The sequence below is a fragment of the Notolepis coatsorum genome (assembly GCF_963971535.1).
Source record: "Notolepis coatsorum genome assembly, chromosome: 13".
NCBI classification, from domain to species: Eukaryota; Metazoa; Chordata; class Actinopteri; order Aulopiformes; family Paralepididae; genus Notolepis; species Notolepis coatsorum.
In genome coordinates, this window is record NC_140177.1 from 19,312,550 (window position 1) to 19,340,382 (window position 27,833).

General features: G+C 50.1%; 1 protein-coding gene across 1 annotated transcript in view; it reads left to right on the top strand.

The window, feature by feature from the left end:
• The window catches only part of lpin2 (lipin 2), a 99,409-nt gene that overhangs the window by 618 nt on the left and 70,958 nt on the right, over positions 1 to 27,833 (top strand). The gene's annotated exons all lie outside the window — the stretch shown is intronic.

A 27,833-nucleotide genomic window follows, 5' to 3' on the forward strand; every position in this document is an offset into this window, starting at 1 on the left:
TGAAAGCTCTGCGTTGCTAATAAAACATTTTAAATATGTTTTATAAACTGGTCAACACCACTGCTCAAAGCGGCGTTATTTCCGACGTTGGCTGCCTGGTGTGATCACAGCGCATGCGCATCATGCACCCAACGCCGGAAACAATGCAGTGTTGACCAGTTTATAAAACATATTTAAAATGTTTATTAGCAACGCAAAGCTTTCAAAACATCCCGTATCTCTGTCCGAAACCCTCGTGCAACTGTGAGTACATTTTAAATGTATCTGTGATACTTGTATGACGAACGGTTCGGTTAGAACCAGTCCTTCATGGTCAACAATACGTTGGTTTCCTATTGAGGAGCAAGTGACTGTGGATTCACTCGGGGCATCACAGTCACGAAAGGGGCTGTTAGAGCTGGTAGCTAACTTCTCTTGACTCCATTCATTCTGCTGCTCTACATTCTACCAGACGGCAAGAAGAAGACACATTTATTTATCTTCTATTCTGGGCATTTAATACTGTTTCTTAGGGCAACACACATGTGATTATGTTTAAAACGTTTAACGTTTTCTACCCACACACACACAATGCGTGTCTGTGCGAGTAACGTCAGCCTGTTATGATAATATTACACTACAGCTACTAATTATTCTACTGTCTCTCTGCAAAGTTCCTGGCTAATTGCCACTGTCTCTCTCTGCCAACTCATCAACACACGTTGGCTGGTTGTGGAGGAAACGCGTCATCATAACTATATCAATACCCTATATACTTGTTGTGTGACTATTTTGTGATCAAATCTTTTTATTAAAATTTTTTCCAGATGAAACAAGACGCAACACTATACAATAATAATAATAATAATAATAATAATAATAATAATAATAATAATAATAATAATAACAATAATAATAATACATAAAAAGACACCACAGGACAGTATAACTTATTACAATAATGACAAGACAATAATAGAGACAGACTGTATAGTGACCAACTTGTGACTATTTTGTACTTTTATTGTGATAACTGTTGTCGTAGGTTTGGTGTAAAGTGTACACTCTAAAACACAAAGTGAGCCTAAACTAAAGATAAAATACAATTAGTCAGCGTGTGACACCCCCCCCCCCCCCCTCCTCACTACGGTCAGGTGATATTCGGTCATCATACAAATGTGAAGCAAAGGGAGAGATGGACAACAATATAACTTCAGCCTCCATTGTCAAAATGTTTTATTTGGAATGGAAAACATCGGCTACTTTTTACTTTTATTTCACTATGAATTGAAAATGGGGGACCCTGATGTAAACAAGACAAACGTCTTTCTCTGGTCTGCATCCCCTTAACAATTGTGTGTATTGAGCCGTACTGTATTGTACCCATTCTGTAATCTGTTAAATAAAGTTTTCATCCATTCACTCACTCACTCACACGTGTGCTTATCTCTGTCCGTTGCTTGGCTAGCAGCAGACTTGTACTCAGAAGAAGTGCCTTCTGCTGTTGACAGTGAGTTTGATCCAATCAGGAGGAGTTTGTCGCAGCACTAGCTGTCAGGGAACATTGGGTCAGACCTCATGACAGTGACGGAGGTTGTGTCAACAACCACGATGTCCCTAGATTCTAGGAAATAAACTTTCCACAAAAAAGTCAAACAAATGTCCTCACTCTGTTTTTAATTACTAGTTTACTCTGTCACACGCTTGAATTAGTATTTGGTTGAAGTGGCTGTTTGTCTGAAATACAGAGGAAGGCTATTTGTTTATTCAAATGTTCAGCTCATTGGCCTAGATTTAGGCTATTACACAGGCTCCTGACTCCCGAAGCTCACTGATTTTAAATTCATTAGCCTAGGAGGAGACTGTACCCTCTCTTGCTCACGGTAATATGTGCTGGGTCAAAGTCCACACATGCTTACTGTTATTTTTCAAGACCTAACCTGATGATGAAAGGTCTGCCACAATATTTTACATGTACCCCATGTCAATTTCCCATGGTGTAGTTTGGTGTAATCCTACACCTTGGAAGATTGTAACAAGAACAGTGTCTGTTCTGGCTGGCCAAGCCACTCGCATTCAGATTCTATTGTCCTCAAAGCAAAACAAAATAATGCACGTTGGATCACTCTACTGTACATGCATGCAGACCCTAATCCTGAGGTGAAGTCTCTGGCAACAGCACGGTATCCACATAATGTATCATTCTGAACCGTGCAAGCCTGTAATTACTGACAGCGTCGTCATCCAGTGTTGATTCTAGCCTCGTCTATTCGGATTGCTGTGATGGCCTGTGGGCGAGCAGCAGCCAAACAGTTTCCCCTCTCGTAGGACACACTTCATCCCCTCTCGTAGGACACACTTCATCCCCTCTCGTAGGACACACTTCATCCCCCCTCGTAGGACACACTTCATCCCCTCTCGTAGGACACACTTCGTCCCCTCTTGTAGGACACACTTCGTCCCCTCTCGTAGGACACACTTCGTCCCCTCTCGTAGGACACACTTCGTCCCCTCTCGTAGGACACACTTCATCCCCTCTCTCGTAAGACACACTTCGTCCCCTCTCGTAGGACACACTTCGTCCCCTCTCGTAGGACACACTTCGTCCCCTCTCGTAGGACACACTTCATCCCCTCTCTCGTAAGACACACTTCGTCCTCTCTTGTAGGACACACTTCATCCCCTCTCTCGTAGGACACACTTCATCCCCTCTCTCGTAGGACACACTTCGTCCCCTCTCGTAGGACACACTTCATCCCCTCTCGTAGGACACACTTCATCCCCTCTCGTAAGACACACTTCATCCCCTCTCGTAGGACACACTTCGTCCCCTCTCGTAAGACACACTTCGTCCCCTCTCGTAGGACACACTTCATCCCCTCTCTTGTAAGACACACTTCGTCCCCTCTCGTAGGACACACTTCGTCCCCTCTCGTAGGACACACTTCGTCCCCTCTCGTAGGACACACTTCGTCCCCTCTCGTAGGACACACTTCGTCCCCCCTCTCGTAGGACACACTTCATCCCCTCTCGTAGGACACACTTCGTCCCCTCTCGTAGGACACACTTCGCCCCCTCTCGTAGGACACACTTCGTCCCCTCTCGTAGGACACACTTCATCCCCTCTCGTAGGACACACTTCGTCCCCTCTCGTAGGACACACTTCGCCCCCTCTCGTAGGACACACTTCGTCCCCTCTCTCGTAGGACACACTTCGTCCCCTCTCTCGTAGGACACACTTCGTCCCCTCTCTCGTAGGACACACTTCGCCCCCCCTCTCGTAGGACACACTTCGTCCCCTCTCGTAGGACACTTCGTCCCCTCTCGTAGGACACACTTCGCCCCCTCTCGTAAGACACACTTCGCCCCCTCTCGTAGGACACACTTCGTCCCCTCTCGTAGGACACACTTCGCCCCCCCCTCTCGTAGGACACACTTCGTCCTCTCTCGTAGGACACACTTCGTCCTCTCTCGTAGGACACACTTCGTCCCCTCTCTCGTAGGACACACTTCGTCCCCTCTCTCGTAGGACACACTTCGTCCTCTCTCGTAGGACACACTTCGTCCCCTCTCTCGTAGGACACACTTCGTCCTCTCTCGTAGGACACACTTCGTCCTCTCTCGTAGGACACACTTCGTCCCCTCTCTCGTAGGACACACTTCGTCCTCTCTCGTAGGACACACTTCGCCCCCCCTCTCGTAGGACACACTTCGTCCCCTCTCTCGTAGGACACACTTCGTCCCCTCTCGTAGGACACACTTCATCCCCTCTCGTAGGACACACTTCGTCCCCTCTCGTAGAACACACTTCGTCCCCTCTCGTAAGACACACTTCGTCCCCTCTCTCGTAAGACACACTTCGTCCCCTCTCGTAGGACACACTTCGTCCCCTCTCTCGTAAGACACACTTCATCCCCTCTCGTAGGACACACTTCGTCCCCTCTCGTAGAACACACTTCGTCCCCTCTCGTAGGACACACTTCGTCCCCTCTCGTAGGACACACTTCGTCCCCTCTCGTAGGACACACTTCGCCCCCCCCCTCTCGTAGGACACACTTCGTCCCCTCTCGTAAGACACACTTCGCCCCCTCTCGTAAGACACACTTCGTCCCCCCCTCTCGTAAGACACACTTCGCCCCCTCTCGTAGGACACACTTCGCCCCCTCTCGTAAGACACACTTCGTCCCCCCCTCTCGTAAGACACACTTCGCCCCCTCTCGTAAGACACACTTCGCCCCCCCCTCTCGTAAGACACACTTCGTCCCCTCTCGTAAGACACACTTCGCCCCCTCTCGTAGGACACACTTCGTCCCCTCTCGTAAGACACACTTCGCCCCCCCCCTCTCGTAGGACACACTTCGTCCCCTCTCGTAAGACACACTTCGTCCCCTCTCGTTGGACACACTTCGTCCCCTCTCGTAAGACACACTTCGTCCCCTCTCGTAAGACACACTTCGTCCCCTCTCGTAAGACACACTTCGCCCCCTCTCGTAAGACACACTTCGTCCCCTCTCGTAGGACACACTTCGTCCCCTCTCGTAAGACACACTTCGTCCCCTCTCGTAGGACACACTTCGTCCCCTCTCGTAAGACACACTTCGTCCTCTCTCGTAGGACACACTTCGTCCCCTCTCGTAAGACACACTTCGTCCCCTCTCGTTGGACACACTTCGTCCCCTCTCGTAGGACACACTTCGCCCCCTCTCGTAGGACACACTTCGCCCCCTCTCGTAGGACACACTTCGTCCTCTCTCGTAGGACACACTTCGTCCCCTCTCGTAGGACACACTTCGCCCCCCCCCTCTCGTAGGACACACTTCGTCCCCTCTCGTAAGACACACTTCGCCCCCTCTCGTAAGACACACTTCGTCCCCCCCTCTCGTAAGACACACTTCGCCCCCTCTCGTAGGACACACTTCGCCCCCCCTCTCGTAAGACACACTTCCCCCCCTCTCGTAAGACACACTTCGCCCCCCCCCTCTCGTAGGACACACTTCGTCCCCTCTCGTAAGACACACTTCGTCCCCTCTCGTTGGACACACTTCGTCCCCTCTCGTAAGACACACTTCGTCCCCTCTCGTAGGACACACTTCGTCCCCTCTCGTAAGACACACTTCGTCCCCTCTCGTAGGACACACTTCGTCCCCTCTCGTAAGACACACTTCGTCCCCTCTCGTAGGACACACTTCGTCCCCTCTCGTAGGACACACTTCGTCCTCTCTCGTAGGACACACTTCGTCCTCTCTCGTAAGACACACTTCGTCCCCTCTCGTTGGACACACTTCGTCCCCTCTCGTAGGACACACTTCGCCCCCCCTCTCGTAAGACACACTTCGCCCCCTCTCGTAGGACACACTTCGTCCCCTCTCGTAGGACACACTTCGTCCCCTCTCTCGTAGGACACACTTCGTCCCCTCTCGTAGGACACACTTCATCCCCTCTCGTTGGACACACTTCGCCCCCTCTCGTAAGACACACTTCGTCCCCTCTCGTAGGACACACTTCCCCCCCTCTCGTAGGACACACTTCATCCCCTCTCGTAGGACACACTTCATCCCCTCTCGTAGGACACACTTCGTCCCCTCTCGTAGGACACACTTCGTCCCCTCTCGTAGGACACACTTCGTCCCCTCTCTCGTAGGACACACTTCGTCCCCTCTCGTAGGACACACTTCGTCCCCCCTCTCGTTGGACACACTTCGTCCCCTCTCGTAGGACACACTTCGCCCCCCCTCTCGTAAGACACACTTCATCCCCTCTCGTAGGACACACTTCGTCCCCTCTCGTAGGACACACTTCGTCCCCTCTCGTAGGACACACTTCGTCCCCTCTCGTAAGACACACTTCGTCCCCTCTCGTAGGACACACTTCGTCCCCTCTCGTAGGACACACTTCGTCCCCTCTCGTTGGACACACTTCGTCCCCTCTCGTAGGACACACTTCGCCCCCCCTCTCGTAGGACACACTTCGCCCCCTCTTGTAAGACACACTTCGCCCCCCCCTCTCGTTGGACACACTTCGTCCCCTCTCGTTGGACACACTTCGTCCCCTCTCGTAGGACACACTTCGCCCCCCCTCTCGTAAGACACACTTCGTCCCCTCTCGTAGGACACACTTCGTCCCCTCTCGTAGGACACACTTCGCCCCCCCTCTCGTAGGACACACTTCGTCCCCTCTCGTAAGACACACTTCGCCCCCCCTCTCGTAAGACACACTTCGCCCCCCCTCTCGTAAGACACACTTCGCCCCCCCTCTCGTAGGACACACTTCGTCCCCTCTCGTAAGACACACTTCGCCCCCCTCTCGTAAGACACACTTCGCCCCCCCTCTCGTAAGACACACTTCGTCCCCCCTCTCGTAAGACACACTTCGTCCCCCCTCTCGTTGGACACACTTCGTCCCCTCTCGTAGGACACACTTCGTCCCCTCTCGTAGGACACACTTCGTCCTCTCTCGTAGGACACACTTCGTCCCCCCTCTCGTAGGACACTTCGCCCCCCTCTCGTAGGACACACTTCGTCCCCCCTCTCGTAGGACACACTTCGTCCCCTCTCGTAGGACACACTTCGTCCCCCCTCTCGTTGGACACACTTCGTCCCCTCTCGTAGGACACACTTCGCCCCCCCCTCTCGTAAGACACACTTCGTCCCCTCTCGTAGGACACACTTCGCCCTCTCTCGTAGGACACACTTCGCCCTCTCTCGTAGGACACACTTCGTCCTCTCTCGTAGGACACACTTCGTCCCCCCTCTCGTAGGACACACTTCGTCCCCTCTCGTAGGACACACTTCGTCCCCTCTCTCGTAGGACACACTTCGTCCCCCTCTCGTAGGACACACTTCGTCCCCTCTCGTAGGACACACTTCGTCCCCCCTCTCGTAAGACACACTTCGCCCCCTCTCGTAGGACACACTTCGTCCCCTCTCGTAGGACACACTTCGTCCCCTCTCTCGTAAGACACACTTCGCCCCCTCTCGTAGGACACACTTCGTCCCCTCTCTCGTAAGACACACTTCGTCCCCTCTCGTAGGACACACTTCGTCCCCTCTCTCGTAGGACACACTTCGTCCCCCCTCTCGTAGGACACACTTCGTCCCCTCTCTCGTAAGACACACTTCGTCCCCTCTCTCGTAGGACACACTTCGTCCCCTCTCGTAGGACACACTTTGTCCCCTCTCGTAGGACACACTTCGTCCCCTCTCGTAGGACACACTTCGTCCCCTCTCGTAGGACACACTTCATCCCCTCTCGTAAGACACACTTCGTCCCCTCTCATAGGACACACTTCGTCCCCTCTCGTAGGACACACTTCATCCCCTCTCGTAGGACACACTTCGTCCCCTCTCGTAGGACACACTTCGTCCCCTCTCGTAGGACACACTTCGTCCCCCTCTCTCGTAGGACACACTTCGTCCCCCTCTCTCGTAGGACACACTTCGCCCCCTCTCGTAAGACACACTTCGCCCCCCCCCTCTCGTAGGACACACTTCGCCCCCCCCTCTCGTAGGACACACTTCGCCCCCCCTCTCGTAGGACACACTTCGCCCCCCCCCCCCTCTCGTAGGACACACTTCGTCTTCTCTCGTAGGACACACTTCGTCCCCTCTCGTAGGACAGACTTCGCCCCCCCCTCTCGTAGGACACACTTCGTCCCCTCTCGTAGGACACACTTCGTCCCCTCTCGTAGGACACACTTCGTCCCCTCTCGTAGGACACACTTCGTCCCCTCTCGTAGGACACACTTCGCCCCCTCTTGTAGGACACACTTCGTCCCCCCTCTCGTAGGACACACTTCGCCCCCCCCCTCTCGTAGGACACACTTCGTCCCCTCTCGTAGGACACACTTCGTCCCCTCTCGTAGGACACACTTCGCCCCCTCTCGTAAGACACACTTCGTCCCCTCTTGTAGGACACACTTCGTCCTCTCTCGTAGGACACACTTCGTCCCCTCTCGTAGGACACACTTCGTCCCCTCTCGTAGGACACACTTCGTCCCCTCTCATAGGACACACTTCGTCCCCTCTCGTAGGACACACTTCGTCCCCTCTCGTAGGACACACTTCGTCCTTTCTCGTAGGACACACTTCGTCCCCTCTCGTAGGACACACTTCGTCCCCTCTCGTAGGACACACTTCGTCCTTTCTCGTAGGACACACTTCGTCCCCTCTCGTAGGACACACCTCATCCCCTCTCGTAGGACACACTTCGTCCTTTCTCGTAGGACACACTTCGCCCCCTCTCGTAGGACACACCTCATCCCCTCTCGTAGGACACACTTCGCCCCCCCTCGTAGGACACACTTCGCCCCCCCTCGTAGGACACACTTCGTCCCCTCTCGTAGGACACACTTCGTCCTCTCTCGTAGGACACACTTCGTCCCCTCTCGTAAGACACACTTCGTCCTCTCTCGTAAGACACACTTCGTCCCCTCTCGTAGGACACACTTCGTCCCCTCTCGTAGGACACACTTCGTCCTCTCTCGTTGGACACACTTCGTCCTCTCTCGTAGGACACACTTCGTCCCCTCTCGTAAGACACACTTCGTCCCCTCTCGTAAGACACACTTCGTCCCCTCTCGTAGGACACACTTCGTCCCCTCTCGTAAGACACACTTCGCCCCCTCTCGTAAGACACACTTCGTCCCCTCTCGTAAGACACACTTCGCCCCCCCTCTCGTAGGACACACTTCGCCCCCTCTCGTAAGACACACTTTGTCCCCTCTCGTAAGACACACTTCGCCCCCCCTCTCGTAAGACACACTTCGTCCCCTCTCGTAGGACACACTTCGTCCCCTCTCGTAAGACACACTTCGCCCCCCCTCTCGTAGGACACACTTCGTCCTCTCTCGTAGGATACACTTCGTCCCCTCTCGTAAGACACACTTCGTCCCCTCTCGTAGGACACACTTCGTCCCCTCTCGTAGGACACACTTCGTCCCCTCTCGTAGGACACACTTCGTCCCCTCTCGTAGGACACACTTCGCCCCCTCTCGTAGGACACACTTCGTCCCCTCTCGTAGGACACACTTCGTCCTCTCTCGTAGGACACACTTCGTCCCCTCTCGTAGGACACACTTCGTCCCCTCTCGTAGGACACACTTCGCCCCCCCCTCTCGTAGGACACACTTCATCCTCTCTCGTAGGACACACTTCGTCCCCTCTCGTAGGACACACTTCGCCCCCCCCTCTCGTAGGACACACTTCGCCCCCCCCTCTCGTAGGACACACTTCGTCCCCCCCTCTCGTAAGACACACTTCGTCCCCTCTCGTAGGACACACTTTGCCCCCTCTCGTAGGACACACTTCGCCCCCCCTCGTAGGACACACTTCGTCCTCTCTCGTAGGACACACTTCATCCCCTCTCGTAGGACACACTTCGTCCCCTCTCGTTGGACACACTTCGTCCCCTCTCGTAGGACACACTTCGTCCCCTCTCGTAGGACACACTTCGTCCCCTCTCGTAGGACACACTTCGCCCCCTCTCGTAGGACACACTTCGTCCCCTCTCGTTGGACACACTTCGTCCCCTCTCGTAGGACACACTTCGTCCCCTCTCGTAGGACACACTTCGTCCCCTCTCGTAAGACACACTTCGTCCCCTCTCGTTGGACACACTTCGTCCCCTCTCGTAGGACACTTCGTCCCCTCTCGTAGGACACACTTCGCCCCCTCTCGTAGGACACACTTCGTCCCCCCTCGTAGGACACACTTCATCCCCTCTCGTAGGACACACTTCGTCCCCTCTCGTAGGACACACTTCATCCCCTCTCGTAGGACACACTTCATCCCCTCTCGTAAGACACACTTCGCCCCCCCCTCTCGTAGGACACACTTCGCCCCCCCCTCTCGTTGGACACACTTCGCCCCCCCCTCTCGTAGGACACACTTCGTCCCCTCTCGTAGGACACACTTCGTCCCCTCTCGTAGGACACACTTCGCCCCCCCTCTCGTAGGACACACTTCGTCCTCTCTCGTAGGACACACTTCGTCCTCTCTCGTAGGACACACTTCGTCCCCTCTCGTAGGACACACTTCGTCCCCCTCTCTCGTAGGACACACTTCGTCCCCTCTCGTAGGACACACTTCATCCTCTCTCGTAGGACACACTTCGTCCTCTCTCGTAGGACACACTTCGTCCCCTCTCGTAGGACACACTTCGTCCCCTCTCGTAGGACACTTCGTCCTCTCTCGTAGGACACACTTCGTCCCCTCTCGTAGGACACACTTCGTCCCCTCTCGTAGGACACACTTCGTCCCCTCTCGTAGGACACACTTCATCCCCTCTCGTAGGACACACTTCGTCCCCTCTCGTAGGACACACTTCGTCCCCTCTCGTAGGACACACTTCGTCCTCTCTCGTAGGACACACTTCGTCCTCTCTCGTAGGACACACTTCGTCCCCTCTCGTAGGACACACTTCGCCCCCTCTCGTAGGACACACTTCGTCCTCTCTCGTAGGACACACTTCGCCCCCTCTCCTAAGACACACTTCATCCCCCCTCTCGTAGGACACTTCGTCCCCTCTGGTAGGACACACTTCGTCCCCTCTCGTAGGACACTTCGTCCCCTCTCGTAGGACACACTTCGTCCCCTCTCGTAGGACACACTTCGTCCCCTCTCGTAGGACACTTCGTCCCCTCTCGTAGGACACACTTCGTCCCCTCTCGTAAGACACACTTCGTCCCCTCTCGTAGGACACACTTCGTCCCCTCTCGTAAGACACACTTCGTCCCCTCTCGTAGGACACACTTCGTCCCCTCTCGTAAGACACACTTCATCCCCTCTCGTAGGACACACTTCGTCCCCTCTCGTAGGACACACTTCGTCCCCTCTCGTAGGACACACTTCGTCCTCTCTTGTAAGACACACTTCGTCCTCTCGTAGGACACACTTCGCCCCCCCTCTCGTAGGACACACTTCGTCCCCTCTCGTAGGACACACTTCGTCCCCTCTCGTAGGACACACTTCGCCCCCCCTCTCGTAGGACACACTTCGTCCCCTCTCGTAGGACACACTTCGTCCCCTCTCGTAGGACACACTTCGTCCCCTCTCTCGTAGGACACTTCGTCCCCTCTCGTAGGACACACTTCGTCCCCTCTCGTAGGACACACTTCGTCCCCTCTCGTAGGACACACTTCGTCCTCTCTCGTAGGACACACTTCGTCCCCTCTCGTTGGACACACTTCGTCCCCTCTCGTAAGACACACTTCATCCCCTCTCGTAGGACACACTTCGTCCCCTCTCGTAGGACACACTTCGTCCTCTCTCGTAGGACACACTTCGTCCTCTCTCGTAGGACACACTTCGTCCCCTCTCGTAGGACACACTTCGTCCCCCTCTCTCGTAGGACACACTTCGTCCTCTCGTAGGACACACTTCATCCTCTCTCGTAGGACACACTTCGTCCTCTCTCGTAGGACACACTTCGTCCCCTCTCGTAGGACACACTTCGTCCCCTCTCGTAGGACACTTCGTCCTCTCTCGTAGGACACACTTCGTCCCCTCTCGTAGGACACACTTCGTCCCCTCTCGTAGGACACACTTCGTCCCCTCTCGTAGGACACACTTCATCCCCTCTCGTAGGACACACTTCGTCCCCTCTCGTAGGACACACTTCGTCCCCTCTCGTAGGACACACTTCGTCCTCTCTCGTAGGACACACTTCGTCCTCTCTCGTAGGACACACTTCGTCCCCTCTCGTAGGACACACTTCGCCCCCTCTCGTAGGACACACTTCGTCCTCTCTCGTAGGACACACTTCGCCCCCTCTCCTAAGACACACTTCATCCCCCCTCTCGTAGGACACTTCGTCCCCTCTCGTAGGACACACTTCGTCCCCTCTCGTAGGACACTTCGTCCCCTCTCGTAGGACACACTTCGTCCCCTCTCGTAGGACACACTTCGTCCCCTCTCGTAGGACACTTCGTCCCCTCTCGTAGGACACACTTCGTCCCCTCTCGTAGGACACACTTCGTCCCCTCTCGTAGGACACACTTCGTCCCCTCTCGTAGGACACACTTCGCCCCCTCTCGTAGGACACACTTCATCCCCTCTCGTAGGACACACTTCGCCCCCCCCTCTCGTAAGACACACTTCGTCCCCTCTCGTAGGACACACTTCGTCCTCTCTCGTAGGACACACTTCGTCCTCTCTCGTAGGACACACTTCGTCCCCTCTCGTAGGACACACTTCGTCCCCTCTCGTAGGACACACTTCGTCCCCTCTCGTAGGACACACTTCGTCCCCTCTCGTAGGACACACTTCGCCCCCTCTCCTAAGACACACTTCGTCCTCTCTCGTAGGACACACTTCGTCCCCTCTCGTAGGACACACTTCGTCCCCTCTCGTAGGACACTTCGTCCCCTCTCGTAGGACACACTTCGTCCCCTCTCCTAAGACACACTTCGTCCTCTCTCGTAGGACACACTTCACCCCCCCTCTCGTAAGACACACTTCGTCCCCTCTCGTAGGACACACTTCGTCCCCTCTCGTAGGACACACTTCGTCCTCTCTCGTAGGACACACTTCGTCCCCTCTCGTAGGACACACTTCGTCCCCTCTCGTAGGACACACTTCATCCCCTCTCGTAGGACACACTTCGTCCCCTCTCGTAGGACACACTTCGTCCCCTCTCGTAGGACACACTTCGTCCCCTCTCGTAAGACACACTTCACCCCCCCTCTCGTAAGACACACTTCGTCCCCTCTCGTAGGACACACTTCGTCCTCTCTCGTAAGACACACTTCATCCCCTCTCGTAGGACACTTCGTCCCCTCTCGTAGGACACTTCGTCCCCTCTCGTAAGACACACTTCATCCCCTCTCGTAGGACACTTCGTCCCCTCTCGTAGGACACTTCGTCCCCTCTCGTAGGACACTTCGTCCCCTCTCGTAGGACACACTTCGTCCCCTCTCGTAGGACACTTCGTCCTCTCTCGTAGGACACACTTCGTCCTCTCTCGTAAGACACACTTCATCCCCTCTCGTAGGACACTTCGTCCCCTCTCGTAGGACACTTCGTCCCCTCTCGTAAGACACACTTCATCCCCTCTCGTAGGACACTTCGTCCCCTCTCGTAGGACACTTTGTCCCCTCTCGTAGGACACTTCGTCCCCTCTCGTAGGACACACTTCGTCCCCTCTCGTAGGACACTTCGTCCTCTCTCGTAGGACACTTCGTCCCCTCTCGTAGGACACTTTGTCCCCTCTCGTAGGACACTTCGCCCCCCCTCTCGTAGGACACACTTCGCCCCCCCTCTCGTAGGACACACTTCGTCCCCTCTCGTAGGACACACTTCGTCCCCTCTCGTAGGACACACTTCGTCCTCTCTCGTAGGACACACTTCGCCCCCTCTCGTAGGACACACTTCGTCCCCTCTCGTAGGACACACTTCGTCCCCTCTCGTAAGACACACTTCATCCCCTCTCGTAGGACACACTTCGTCCCCTCTCGTAGGACACACTTCATCCCCTCTCGTAGGACACTTCGTCCCCTCTCGTAGGACACACTTCGTCCCCCCTCTCGTAAGACACACTTCATCCCCTCTCGTAGGACACTTTGTCCCCTCTCGTAGGACACTTCGTCCCCTCTCGTAAGACACACTTCGTCCCCTCTCGTAGGACACTTCATCCCCTCTCGTAAGACACACTTCATCCCCTCTCGTAGGACACACTTCGTCCCCTCTCGTAGGACACTTCATCCCCTCTCGTAAGACACACTTCGCCCCCCCCTCTCGTAGGACACTTCATCCCCTCTCGTAAGACACACTTCATCCCCTCTCGTAGGACACACTTCGTCCCCTCTCTCGTAGGACACTTCGTCCCCTCTCGTAGGACACACTTCGTCCCCTCTCGTAGGACACACTTCGTCCCCTCTCGTAGGACACACTTCGTCCCCTCTCGTAGGACACTTCGTCCCCTCTCGTAAGACACACTTCGTCCCCTCTCGTAGGACACACTTCGTCCCCCCTCTCGTAAGACACACTTCATCCCCTCTCGTAAGACACACTTCGTCCCCTCTCGTAAGACACACTTCGTCCCCTCTCGTAGGACACACTTCGTCCCCTCTCGTAGGACACACTTCGTCCCCTCTCGTAGGACACTTCGTCCCCTCTCGTAAGACACACTTCATCCCCTCTCGTAAGACACACTTCATCCCCTCTCGTAAGACACACTTCGTCCCCTCTCGTAGGACACTTCGTCCCCTCTCGTAGAACACTTCGTCCCCTCTCGTAGCACACACTTCGTCCCCTCTCGTAGAACACTTCGTCCCCTCTCGTAGGACACTTCGTCCCCTCTCGTAGGACACACTTCGTCCCCTCTCGTAGGACACTTCGCCCCCTCTCGTAGGACACTTTGTCCCCTCTCGTAGAACACTTCGTCCCCTCTCGTAGCACACACTTCGTCCCCTCTCGTAGGACACACTTCGTCCCCTCTCGTAGGACACACTTCGTCCCCTCTCGTAGGACACTTCGTCCCCTCTCGTAGGACACACTTCGTCCCCTCTCGTAGGACACTTCGTCCCCTCTCGTAGGACACACTTCGTCCCCTCTCGTAGGACACACTTCGTCCCCTCTCGTAGGACACACTTCGTCCCCTCTCGTAGGACACTTCGTCCCCTCTCGTAGGACACACTTCGCCCCCTCTCGTAGGACACTTCGTCCCCTCTCGTAGGACACACTTCGTCCCCTCTCGTAGGACACTTCGTCCCCTCTCGTAGGACACACTTCGTCCCCTCTCGTAGGACACACTTCGTCCCCTCTCGTAGGACACACTTCGTCCCCTCTCGTAGAACACTTCGTCCCCTCTCGTAGGACACACTTCGTCCCCTCTCGTAGGACACACTTCGTCCCCTCTCGTAGAACACTTCGTCCCCTCTCGTAGGACACACTTCGTCCTCTCTCGTAGGACACTTCGTCCCCTCTCGTAGGACACACTTCGTCCTCTCTCGTAGGACACTTCGTCCCCTCTCGTAGGACACACTTCGTCCCCTCTCGTAGAACACTTCGTCCCCTCTCGTAGGACACACTTCGTCCCCTCTCGTAAGACACACTTCGTCCCCTCTCGTAAGACACACTTCGTCCTCTCTCGTAGGACACTTCGTCCCCTCTCGTAGGACACACTTCGTCCCCTCTCGTAGAACACTTCGTCCCCTCTCGTAGGACACACTTCGTCCCCTCTCGTAGGACACTTCGTCCCCTCTCGTAAGACACACTTCGTCCCCTCTCGTAGGACACTTCGTCCCCTCTCGTAGGACACTTCGTCCCCTCTCGTAAGACACACTTCGTCCCCTCTCGTAGGACACTTCGTCCCCTCTCGTAGGACACACTTCGTCCCCTCTCGTAGGACACACTTCGTCCCCTCTCGTAAGACACACTTCGTCCCCTCTCGTAGGACACACTTCGTCCCCTCTCGTAGGACACACTTCGTCCCCTCTCGTAGGACACACTTCGTCCTCTCTCGTAGGACACACTTCGTCCCCTCTCGTAAGACACACTTCGTCCCCTCTCGTAAGACACACTTCGTCCCCTCTCGTAAGACACACTTCGTCCCCTCTCGTAAGACACACTTCGTCCCCTCTCGTAAGACACACTTCGTCCCCTCTCGTAAGACACACTTCGTCCCCTCTCGTAAGACACACTTCGTCCCCTCTCGTAAGACACACTTCGTCCTCTCTCGTAAGACACACTTCGTCCCCTCTCGTAGGACACACTTCGTCCCCTCTCGTAGGACACACTTCGTCCCCTCTCGTAGGACACACTTCGTCCCCTCTCGTAGGACACACTTCGTCCCCTCTCGTAGGACACACTTCGTCCCCTCTCGTAGGACACACTTCGTCCCCTCTCGTAAGACACACTTCGTCCCCTCTCGTAAGACACACTTCGTCCCCTCTCGTAGGACACACTTCGTCCCCTCTCGTAGGACACACTTCGTCCCCTCTCGGACTTCGCGTCCCCTGCCTTGGGACAGAGTGCTCTGAAAGGAAGATCCTGTCCGTCTTCAACCCGGTGTTGTTGACGGTGTTTATAAGCGGTTTATTAGAAGATGGGACGGCACAGATACAGCCCTCCTGGGAGAGCCATGTGCGTGATGTTTATCCCAGGCATTCACGTGGGATCCGGGGCAGGAGCTGGACAGCGGAGGGCCGCGTGGACGACAGAACAAAGGCTGCGTTCAGACTGCAGACCAAAGTGGCCCAACTTTGATTTCTTTGCTCATACGCGAGTAACGCGACACTCGTTTTTTACAACAGTGTGAACGGCACAAATCACATGGAATCTGATCTTTTTTATTCTGATTTGGGCCACTTTCATATGTGGTCCTGAATCAGATACAGGTCGTTTTTTTTTTTTTTTTTTTTTGCAATTTGACCTCAGACTGAACAGTAATGCGACTTTCATGCAACTTTTCCGTCACTCTAGATTGACATTTGTCACAATTTTTTTTACGTCCATCTTCTTTGTTCATTTGCGCTTGTTTGTGGGTCAGTTCAGGAGTGTGACCGTTTCACACTGGAATCTGATGTTGGCCACAGATCTGAGCAATAAATCTGAATTGAGCACCAAGGCTTGCAGTGTGAACGTAGCCAAATAGCCCAGGTCTTGGTTTATCACTGCTCATCAATTTGTGGACCCAACCTATCCACGATGTGTCCGATATGGTACTGAGAGATGTAGCAAATTTGCAAGCAGGCAAGTTGAGCAGGAGACGGTGGTGTTTGACTGCAGGCTAATCCTCAGGAGTTTAGGCCTTTGGCTCGGTTATTCCAGACACATGCTCTTACTGAATGAACGCTATGGGCTTCCAGGTCTTGGAATATCAGTATTGGGTCATTGGACAAAAATGTGTGAAATATATAGGCTTAATCCATTTCTCTCCGTGAGAGGTACCTGACAAACTGTTTGTGTCAAACGTGCAGCAAATCAAGGCACTTTGCTTTGATTTCTGGCATGTTGAACCATGATCTGACTGCACAACTCCAGCCAGGTTTTGACACTATTTTGTCATAGCCAAAACATTTCCAGTGTAGAGTAGTAGTACAGTAGTAGTAGTTTTAGTCATCACACACAATACAATTGATTTTGGCTGAAAAGGTACAGACTGAAGCATACTCTTATCAAACTAAGCCCCCAAAACAAAAACAAAAAAATAACAATAAAAATGTTGTATTCAATAGCTATACAAATTATTATTTTTTTTAAACCCAAAGTGAATGATTTATTCTTAAATGTTGTTCCACAAGTTAACCCCACCAATAGAAATACATCTCCCTCTCTTAGCCTTTTGAACAATAAACTTACAAATATCTCAACTCATTTGCTCTCCTGTAGTGAGGAGAACCGTTGCACACAGTAGTCCTGTCACTTTGCTTTAGCTCTGTACATTATTTTGCATTATTTCATAATAAACCAAATCATAAAACATCACAACATGGGGCTTTAGAAAGAGTGGATTTGTGTGATCATAATAATCAACCTTATTAATGCTACGAAAGGCCGCTTTTGCAGTAAAACTGGTGGATAGTAGTAGTTATAGGAGCCAAAGCACTCATGAGTTATACCTTATTTCTATTGGCTTAGTTGCCTACACTGAAATTTCAGAATACAATGGGGCTTAGCTGTATATTTAGGTTATTGTATTATATGAATGTTTATATATGTTTATTTTTATAACTTTACATTGAAACGGCAGTAGGAATATTGATTGGATTTAGATAAAGTCATTGAACCGTCTTATTTGTCATAATAGAACATTCTAGAACATTTGTGATGTCACAGTATGATGTCATCAAACATTCTAGAACAGTTGTGATGTCACAGTATGATGTCATAATCAAACATTCTAGAACATTTGTGTATCTCTATATATATTCAACAATTCTGCCATTTGTTGAAACGTGCTGAGCAGTTGAACAGATGAACAGATAGACTAAACAACATAGATTGAAGAGGAGTGGGAATCGAACCGGGAACCTCCAGATTACCAGACGGCCGCTCTACCTCCTGATCCACTGTCTTAATGATGTTGTTGCAATACGTAAGTCCCAATACGGTGCACCTCTAACACTGCACTCTTATTCTACTGTAGCCGTTAGGCTAGATGTTGTGCATCTCCTGTTACCGTTCGAATGAAATCCAAGAATAACGGGCATCGATTCATCGACAGGGTAGAAGTGCAGGAAGCGGTATCTCAGCCATTGGCTCTGGCAGGAAACAAGCACGAGACTCCCCTTCATTAATGATGAACCACAGAAATAGAATGTGCACACAGGGTCCATAAAACACCCCACGTGACCGACGGAGCAGAGATGTCACACTGCTACTACTACTACGGGCCGCCAGGCCGTTTACCTCCAGCTTGTCGAGCTCGGCCCCCCCTTATCAGTGGAAAAACAGCACATAGCCCTTAACCGATATTGGCTCTCTCTCTTTATCAGTTACACACTGCTAGCTTAAAGGAACCTTCCCCATTGGCTGGAAACGCTGTCGTCCTTCACCCGATTGGATCGACACCAAGCACCAAGGGTCCCGTTAACATCAGCCAGAGAATATCCTGGAACAAAAACATGCCATTTATCACACGATTGCACAACGTGTCTGCTGGCGGCAGGTAGCGGTGGGACCGTGCGTCTGTGTTTACACCCGAAGGGGTCGTTCCGAGGCGATTAGGAAGGGGAGTGTTTGATATGGCAGGAAGACATGACCATCGATCTCTGTGGGAAGAAGACTTTGCTCCCACTGGGGTGTCCTCATGAGGATGGTCAGATAAGAGCAGGTGCTCTCTGCCGACCACACATGAAGAGATGGATGCCCCCGTGGGAGACATGGAGCCTCTGGAGAGCACCACGGAGAACAACACCGACACCAGTGAGCACGACGAGGCCTCCTTGTCCGGCTCCTGGTCCCACTCCCTGGTGAGTCAGGGGGAGAGAGACTGCAGGAGCCAGGCTGCCAGAGGGCCTAGTCTCTGTGTTGTCTTGTTTAGTGTGGGAGCTGGTTCCTAGGGCCTATAGTCTCTGTGTTGTCTTGTTTAGTGTGGGAGCTGGTTCCTAGGGCCTATAGTCTCTGTGTTGTCTTGTTTAGTGTGGGAGCTGGTTCCTAGGGCCTATAGTCTCTGTGTTGTCTTGTTTAGTGTGGGAGCTGGTTCCTAGGGCCTATAGTCACTGTGTTGTCTTGTTTAGTGTGGGAGCTGGTTCCTAGGGCCTATAGTCTCTGTGTTGTCTTGTTTAGTGTGGGAGCTGGTTCCTAGGGCCTATAGTCTCTGTGTTGTCTTGTTTAGTGTGGGAGCTGGTTCCTAGGGCCTATAGTCTCTGTGTTGTCTTGTTTAGTGTGGGAGCTGGTTCCTAGGGCTTAGTCTCTGTGTTGTCTTGTTTAGTGTGGGAGCTGGTTCCTAGGGCCTATAGTCTCTGTGTTGTCTTGTTTAGTGTGGGAGCTGGTTCCTAGGGCCTATAGTCTCTGTGTTGTCTTGTTTAGTGTGGGAGCTGGTTCCTAGGGCCTATAGTCTCTGTGTTGTCTTGTTTAGTGTGGGAGCTGGTTCCTAGGGCCTATAGTCTCTGTGTTGTCTTGTTTAGTGTGGGAGCTGGTTCCTAGGGCCTATAGTCTCTGTGTTGTCTTGTTTAGTGTGGGAGCTGGTTCCTAGGGCTTAGTCTCTGTGTTGTCTTGTTTAGTGTGGGAGCTGGTTCCTAGGGCTTAGTCTCTGTGTTGTCTTGTTTAGTGTGGGAGCTGGTTCCTAGGGCCTATAGTCTCTGTGTTGTCTTGTTTAGTGTGGGAGCTGGTTCCTAGGGCCTATAGTCTCTGTGTTGTCTTGTTTAGTGTGGGAGCTGGTTCCTAGGGCCTATAGTCTCTGTGTTTTGTTTAGTGTGGGAGCTGGTTCCTAGGGCCTATAGTCTCTGTGTTGTCTTGTTTAGTGTGGGAGCTGGTTCCTATAGGGCCTATAGGCTATAGTCACTGTGCTGTCTTGTTTAGTGTGGGAGCTGGTTCCTAGGGCCTATAGTCTCTGTGTTGTCTTGTTTAGTGTGGGAGCTGGTTCCTAGGTCCTAGTCTCTGTGTTGTCTTGTTTAGTGTGGGAGCTGGTTCCTAGGTCCTAGTCTCTGTGTTGTCTTGTTTAGTGTGGGAGCTGGTTCCTAGGTCCTAGTCTCTGTGTTGTCTTGTTTAGTGTGGGAGCTGGTTCCTAGGGCCTATAGTCTCTGTGTTGTCTTGTTTAGTGTGGGAGCTGGTTCCTAGGGCCTATAGTCTCTGTGTTGTCTTGTTTAGTGTGGGAGCTGGTTCCTAGGGCTTAGTCTCTGTGTTGTCTTGTTTAGTGTGGGAGCTGGTTCCTAGGGCTTAGTCTCTGTGTTGTCTTGTTTAGTGTGGGAGCTGGTTCCTAGGGCCTATAGTCTCTGTGTTGTCTTGTTTAGTGTGGGAGCTGGTTCCTAGGGCTTAGTCTCTGTGTTGTCTTGTTTAGTGTGGGAGCTGGTTCCTAGGGCTTAGTCTCTGTGTTGTCTTGTTTAGTGTGGGAGCTGGTTCCTAGGGCCTATAGTCTCTGTGTTGTCTTGTTTAGTGTGGGAGCTGGTTCCTAGGGCCTATAGTCTCTGTGTTGTCTTGTTTAGTGTGGGAGCTGGTTCCTAGGGCCTAGTCTCTGTGTTGTCTTGTTTAGTGTGGGAGCTGGTTCCTAGGGCCTATAGTCTCTGTGTTGTCTTGTTTAGTGTGGGAGCTGGTTCCTAGGGCCTAGTCTCTGTGTTGTCTTGTTTAGTGTGGGAGCTGGTTCCTAGGGCCTATAGTCTCTGTGTTGTCTTGTTTAGTGTGGGAGCTGGTTCCTAGGGCCTATAGTCTCTGTGTTGTCTTGTTTAGTGTGGGAGCTGGTTCCTAGGGCCTATAGTCTCTGTGTTGTCTTGTTTAGTGTGGGAGCTGGTTCCTAGGGCCTAGTCACCGTGCTGTCTTGATTAGTGTGGGAGGATTTGCATAATGTCTAATATTTTAAAATAATCAAACAGCTGCATACTCTATGCATCATTATGATACATTTTAAAAGCAATAGAACTGACCCAAGTAAGACGTTTTCATTAATTTCCAATAATGCGTAACGGTACTAACGATCAATACTTTATTGCGTAACCAGGTTTATGGCGTTTGTACTTTGTCGTGCCTTTTTTAAGCCTGGCCCCAATGACTGACAGCCTAGCCTCCTTGTGAATTCATACGTTAGACTCATTCTTCCTGCGTGCAGTGTTTTACTGGACTAATCAAGGCAAACATAAATCTATAGTAGTAGCTCCTGGAGATGTTTTAGTTGAAGAGCCACAATGGTAGGTCTTTTACCTTGCAATCTAAAGTCATTACAGCTATATAAATGGTAAATGGCTGCTTTTTTATATAGCGCTTTTATCCAAAGCACTTTACAATTTGTTACTCACATTTTACCCGTTCACTCACACATTCACTCAGACATTCACTCACACATTCACACACCGATGGCGGAGGCAACCATGCAAGGTGCCAACCTGCTCATCGGGAGCAATTAGGGGTTAAGTGTCTTGCTCAAGGACACATCGACACGCTGCCCGGGAGGAGCGGGAATCGAACCGGGAACCTCCGGATTGCCAGACGACTGCACTACCTCCTGAGCCACTGTCGCCCTATATCCACACACTAAGATAAGAGGAACACTCCAACATTTTGGGAAATTTGCTTATTTGCCATCTACCCTGGAGTTAGACAAGAAGATGCATACCTTTTTCTGCTCTGTGCATGCAGTAGGAGTAGGAAGACGTTGGGAACTAGGCTAATGGAGAAACCTACTTCCAGTGACTGACGCTAAGCTAGGCTAACGGTGCACGTCTTGTAATCATATTTGACTTTGACTGCAATTGATATGACAAGTCAAGTAAACGTGTCGCTCTGCTGAGGCTTGGGAGCGGGAGAGAGACTAACTTGTCCCTAGAACATTGCCGCTCACACTGTAGTTATTGCTATATAGGCTAATGCAATAAAAGATCCTACACTTTTGGCCAATATGTCATGAAGCTGAATCCATTCAGGGAAGCTGGCTAGGCCACAGTGTTCCACTTCTCATCACGCGCTGTTGACGTGCCGCTCTGCTCTCGGCGAGGCATGACAGGTTCTAACGGATTGGACCATCTGTAGCAGATACCCCACCCGGCTATTTTGAGTCTGTATCGGATCAGTGCATCCCTAGAATAACTCTAGATCAAAGATTTAAAGGTGCTGGAACGGAAGTGGTATTTATTTAGTTAAAATCTGTGTTGGATAGCTCTACATTCTGACTGAGTGTTTAGTCAGTGACATGGGTCTCTCATTCCCTCCGCTCTGCAGTAAACACAAAATACATATTCTGGTACCCCACACACTGCAAAAACTTTAAACAAGTAAAATAATCGACCAGTGCAGTAAGCAAATCTGGCGTTGCAGGATTTCTTGAAATTCAAACCTTTATTTATTCTCAAAGGACAATTGAGGTCACCCTCATTTTCAATGTTGTCGAGACATTTCAATGCATACAATTTTTTTTTTTACAATAAGTAAATAAGTAAAAATATCTTGTGTTCTCTCTCCTGATTGGATAAAGTGGGAAGGGATACCAGGAAATGTATTTTGTGTTTACTGCAGAGCGGAGGAACTGGGAGACCCATGTTACTGACCAAACACGTCAGTGATGGCTGTCAGAATGTAGAGCTACTCACAGCACCTTTTTAATGTCATGCACATAATTTTTTTAGCGTCCGATATATCATTGGATTTGTTCTAAGTGTCGTTGGTCACCCTCTCTGAGCACAGCCAACTCTCAATAGGCCTTCTGTTCAATAGACACTATAGATGCTTGATATACAGGTTACACCACTCAGCTAGATGTCTAGCTGACTGATGGGTCAATCAGAGCAGCTAGACTTGACTGATGGGCCAATTAGAGTAACCCTTGTGTATTATGCAATATTTCAGAGGAAGCAGATTGACTATCTGATATCCAGGGGGATAGACATCAAAGGGCGTTAGTCATCGTTTTCACAACAACAACAACAACGGCAGCAATAACATTTTGGGTAATGTTACATCAACATACCCTCTGTAAATAAATAAAAAGGCAATGAGATTGAAAAACAAGATTTCAATTGTACTGAATCTTTTAAGAACAGGCTAGTGTCTGAGGAAGTACAACTAATGAGAAAACGGTAAATGTCCCAAGGGCTTGATGATTACATAATACACCTGCATATAACCCATATACAGTAACTCTGTGATAGCATGTACAATAATGCTGTATATATTCTTACCGTATATATAGATTCTATCCACATCTGTCTGTACATACCTGCAATCCTTTTTACACATCTGTAGATGGATACTATATGTATCTGTAGGGCTGGGCGATATGGCCAAAAACGTTATCGCGATAAAATTATAAAATTATTTTCATATAACTCGATATCGATAATTATCGTCGATATAATGTCTGTCAAGTTTAATTAACTTCTTATGCCCGGCGCCGATGGACGGGCTATTAATAGACTTGTTTTGCTGCTGCGAATGTCTCGAGTTGATGTCGTCATCAGTCCGCGCACGTTAGCAGTTAGCCAGAGCAAGCGGTGTATCCCATGACAATGTACTAAATATGACCCTAAAATACTCCGTTCCGCCCCAATACATTGCAATGACGTCCACCGCATACCCCACACTACTCTAACCGTGGCCTCAGAATTCACGCCACACACCCACTCGGCACGTAAACTATAAAATAGCGCCGTGCAAGCTAATTATCCTAGCCAGCCTTGTTTACTACTTGAGTCCTACCTCTCTACCCAGTATCTGTATCTGTACTGTCTATCTGTATGTCATGTATGTCATATATGTTATGATGAATTGAAAATGGGGGACCCTGGTGGAAACAAGACGAAAGTCTTTCTCTGGTCTGCATCCCCTTAACAATTGTATGTATTGAGATGTACTGTACTGTACCCATTCTGCAATCTGTTAATAAACTTTTCAATCAATCAAAACCAGAGGTGCACCGCGGGTCTTCTTCCGCTGTCGGCCATCTTATCGTTTTATCGCCCAGCCCTATAATCTGTACATATCCATTACATACTCTTATTAGTTACACTGCTGGCCAGTATGACTTACTACCTTAGTGTCCTTATACATGTATCACTGTACATATTAATACTACAACTCTCTGTACATGCGCCTGATTAGCACTATACTCGGTACGTACTAATTTTTGTATTTTATTTTTTTATTATTTTTTAAACAAACATATAAACAAACATGACAACACACGTTAATACGTACTAATTTATATATTTTATACCCAGTTTAATCACATGTACATTGTACTATTGCACTTTACTGTTACATTTGCACTCTGGTTGGATGCCAAACATATTTCCACCATACTGTACTTGTGCTGTACGATGACAAAACATTTTAATCTAATCTAATTAGTGACAGGCTTCTAACGATCCTCAACCTTTCCTTTGCCAAATTAGAACAGATTTATTGAACATAAGAGGTCAATGAATAAGTCCGGGTGCGTGTGGTTATGTGTTGCCTGACGATCTGTTAAATAGTAAAATATAGCATGAGTGAAAATACCTTTCAATCGATTATGTAATTATTACTTTACCCCCTTGATTATCGATTGGTCTCGTCTCAGAGCTTATGACCGTAGATAAGAATGTTCTCCGGATATTGAAAAGGTATTTGAGTGCATTGGCTTTACTGTACTCGCGATGTGAAATCCAACTTGCTGGGAATTTGTCTCGAGACCAACTGAGATAATGCGGTAAAATGTTGCAAACAGTCTTGGCTTTTTAGTGGAATTTCCCCCGAGCTTGGGTCTCGCTGTACAGCAAGGGGCGACAGTGGCTCAGGAGGTGGAGTGGTCGTCTGGTGATCGGAAGGTTCCCGGTTCGATTCCCGCTCCTCCCAGGCAGCGTGTCGAAGTGTCCTTGAGCAAGACACTTAACCCCTAATTGCTCCCAATGAGCAGGCACCTTGCATGGTTGTCGCCGCCGTCGGTGTGTGAATGTCTTAGTGAATGGGTGAATGTGAGGAACAAAAAATTGTGAAGCGCTTTAAAAGAGATATAAATCCACCATTTACCAAATCCAAATTGCTGGGAATTCTTCTTACCGAAATAATGCGGTCAAATGTCGCAAACGCCGGTCTTGGCTTTTTAGTGGAATGTTCCTGAGCTTTGCTCTCGCCTACCTTTGCTGCACCATAGCAACCAGCTTAACTTAGTTGCTGTTGTTTAGGCAGCTCCTGTTCTCTCTGTGATGTTTCGCCTCTAGATCACAGTCGCCTCTTGTCCTCAGCCGACCGTGTGGGCGGTGGGGCTCCGTGAACCACTTTGATGATTCCAAGATTATGAATATTGTCCCACACAGAACAGACGCCGGCATGATATCATGTACAACAGTGCTGTATATACCGCATATTTACATTCATATTTACCGTATATATTTATATACAAAAAAAATCTGAATATACCTGCATGTAACCCCTCTATATACTTGCTTGTACACCTGCACATAACCCATAGTTCTGTAGAATAGCATGTACATTACAATAATTAAGCAATATTAGTATTACACTCGAACCAGTGGGATATCATGAATATTGTACTTGAACACAACGTTTCGGCCTGTGGCCTTTTTCAAGTGTCAACGACATGTGAAAAGGGGTGGGGTATATATACATATACAAATTAAAGGTCAAGGTTGAGCCAGGTCAAAGTTCAAATCAATTAGCCTATAGGCTACACATTTACAGACCATATTGCAGCTCAAGTGCCTAGAACATACGGTACATAGTAACAATAACAGTAGTACCTAGGTAGTTTAGTAGTTAAATGTGACACACCTTCACATGCCAAAATTGAGAAAAAATATATAATAAGAACTTAAAAAACAGAAAAATGTATTAAAATTATTTTTCCCCCCCCCCACAAACATTACAGATCTATTTAGAGTCTAGCACCCATGACTACATTTGGGATGTGCGTGAGTCTTTTCTACTATATCATGAATATTACCACGGCTGTGATGTGCCCGCTGGTGTAGGCATCACAGAGTGGCAATATTCATGATATCCCACTGGTTCGAGTGTTGTATTGCTTTTATACAGCAAGTTACACCGCCTGGAAAAATATAGGATGAATACAGACAATTCTAGGGTCTTTTATATCGATTTCAGTGAACTTGGCATGGAAAAATAGTTCCTAAAGATGTCTCGTTGCTATGGAATTTCAAATGGAGTAGGCTATCAACAAGCTATCGAAAGTTAGAAAAAGTCATCAGCACCTCGGACAGTTCCGGGAGTTGGGCCAGTTCAATGCCCAGGCGTTTTCTCCAGCGTGTCCGCCATCCAGCGTGATCAGCTCGTCTTTCGCTGGATTGGCATGTCTAATAATGCTGTTTTTCTGAATACCGGTAGATGTAGGCCCGTCCTCTTTATATATCCACTCATTTATGGTTAACGGGTATGTTAAATCACGTTAAACGTTGTCTGCAGAGTAGGTCATTGTTGACACAGTTTCCGTTTGATGAGGCATAAAAGAAAATATTGTTTGGTTCCTGTTGGTTGTCAGTTAAGGCCATGGGTAGGTAGGGAATTTATTTTATTTAATTTTTTCCCACGGCGACTATGGATAGGGAATTTCTTTCTTTAATTAAAATGTTCACGACAACATGGATGCATGTAATCTGCCAGCATGTTTAATATCCATAATACTCAAGGTTTGACTAAGATTTTTATGAAACTTTATTGTAAAAAATTATAATAATAATTATAATTTTCCTTTTTTTTTAGTTTTTAATATATATTTTTAAACTCATAAAATAAATTGGGTCGCACCTAAATCGGCAGGGTCGGTCAGCAACCGGAACCAAACCATTTTTTCTTTTAGGCCTGAATGGCAGTTGAAACTTTCTACAACATTCTAAAGTCAGCGCAGTAGTGGTATATTCATGGTGATATAACCGTGAGTGTATCATGAATATACTCACGGTTTAGAATGCTCTCGACCAATCACAATGCGTGATCGGACCTACCTGTTGTATAATGCTGTATACCATATATATTATATTCTCCTGTCTGTACCTGTCTGTACTTATCTGCACATAGTCTGTCCCTTACTATATCTATATTGTACTCTTACTAGCTACGCTGCTGACCAGTAGTAGTTATTTATTTTATTTATTATTCTACAACTCTATACATAATAATAATAACTTAGGCGGCTAAGTGGCGCAGTGGGCAAGGCGCTCGCCACTAACGCAGGAGACGCTGGGTTCGAACCCAGCTCTCGGCGTTGCTACCAGCTTGGCTGGTCGTTCATACTAACACAATTGGCAGTGTTGGGGGGTGGGAAAGCTGGTGGGTGCGGATTGGACGTTGTGGACGGCGACTCCTACAGGTCGGTTGGTGCGCCTGTACAGCAGAATCAGGAAGTAACGGGGGCAGCGTGAGGCGTGAGCCTCCCACGCGTTACTCCTCGCCACTGAGAGATCGCGCTGTTTAGGTGAAAAGATGCGACGGCTGCCTCCTCGTGTACCGGAGGGGACACGTGATGCAAGGCTTCTATACTCAGTTCCTCACTACAACCGACCAGTGGGAGGCATAGTCTAGCAACGTTCAAGACAGGGGAGGTGAGAATTGAAGGGAGAATTGGCGAGGCGAAATTGGGATGGGAGAAAAATAAGGAGAAAAAGTGGATTAAAAAAAAATAATAATAACTTGGTTTTGTATAGCGCCTTTCATAAAACCGAAGGTCGCGAAAAAACGACAATAACAAACATGGTAGACCGACGCACAACATTCAATGTAGGAAGTTAGGGGTCAAAGGCCATGTTGAAGAGGTGT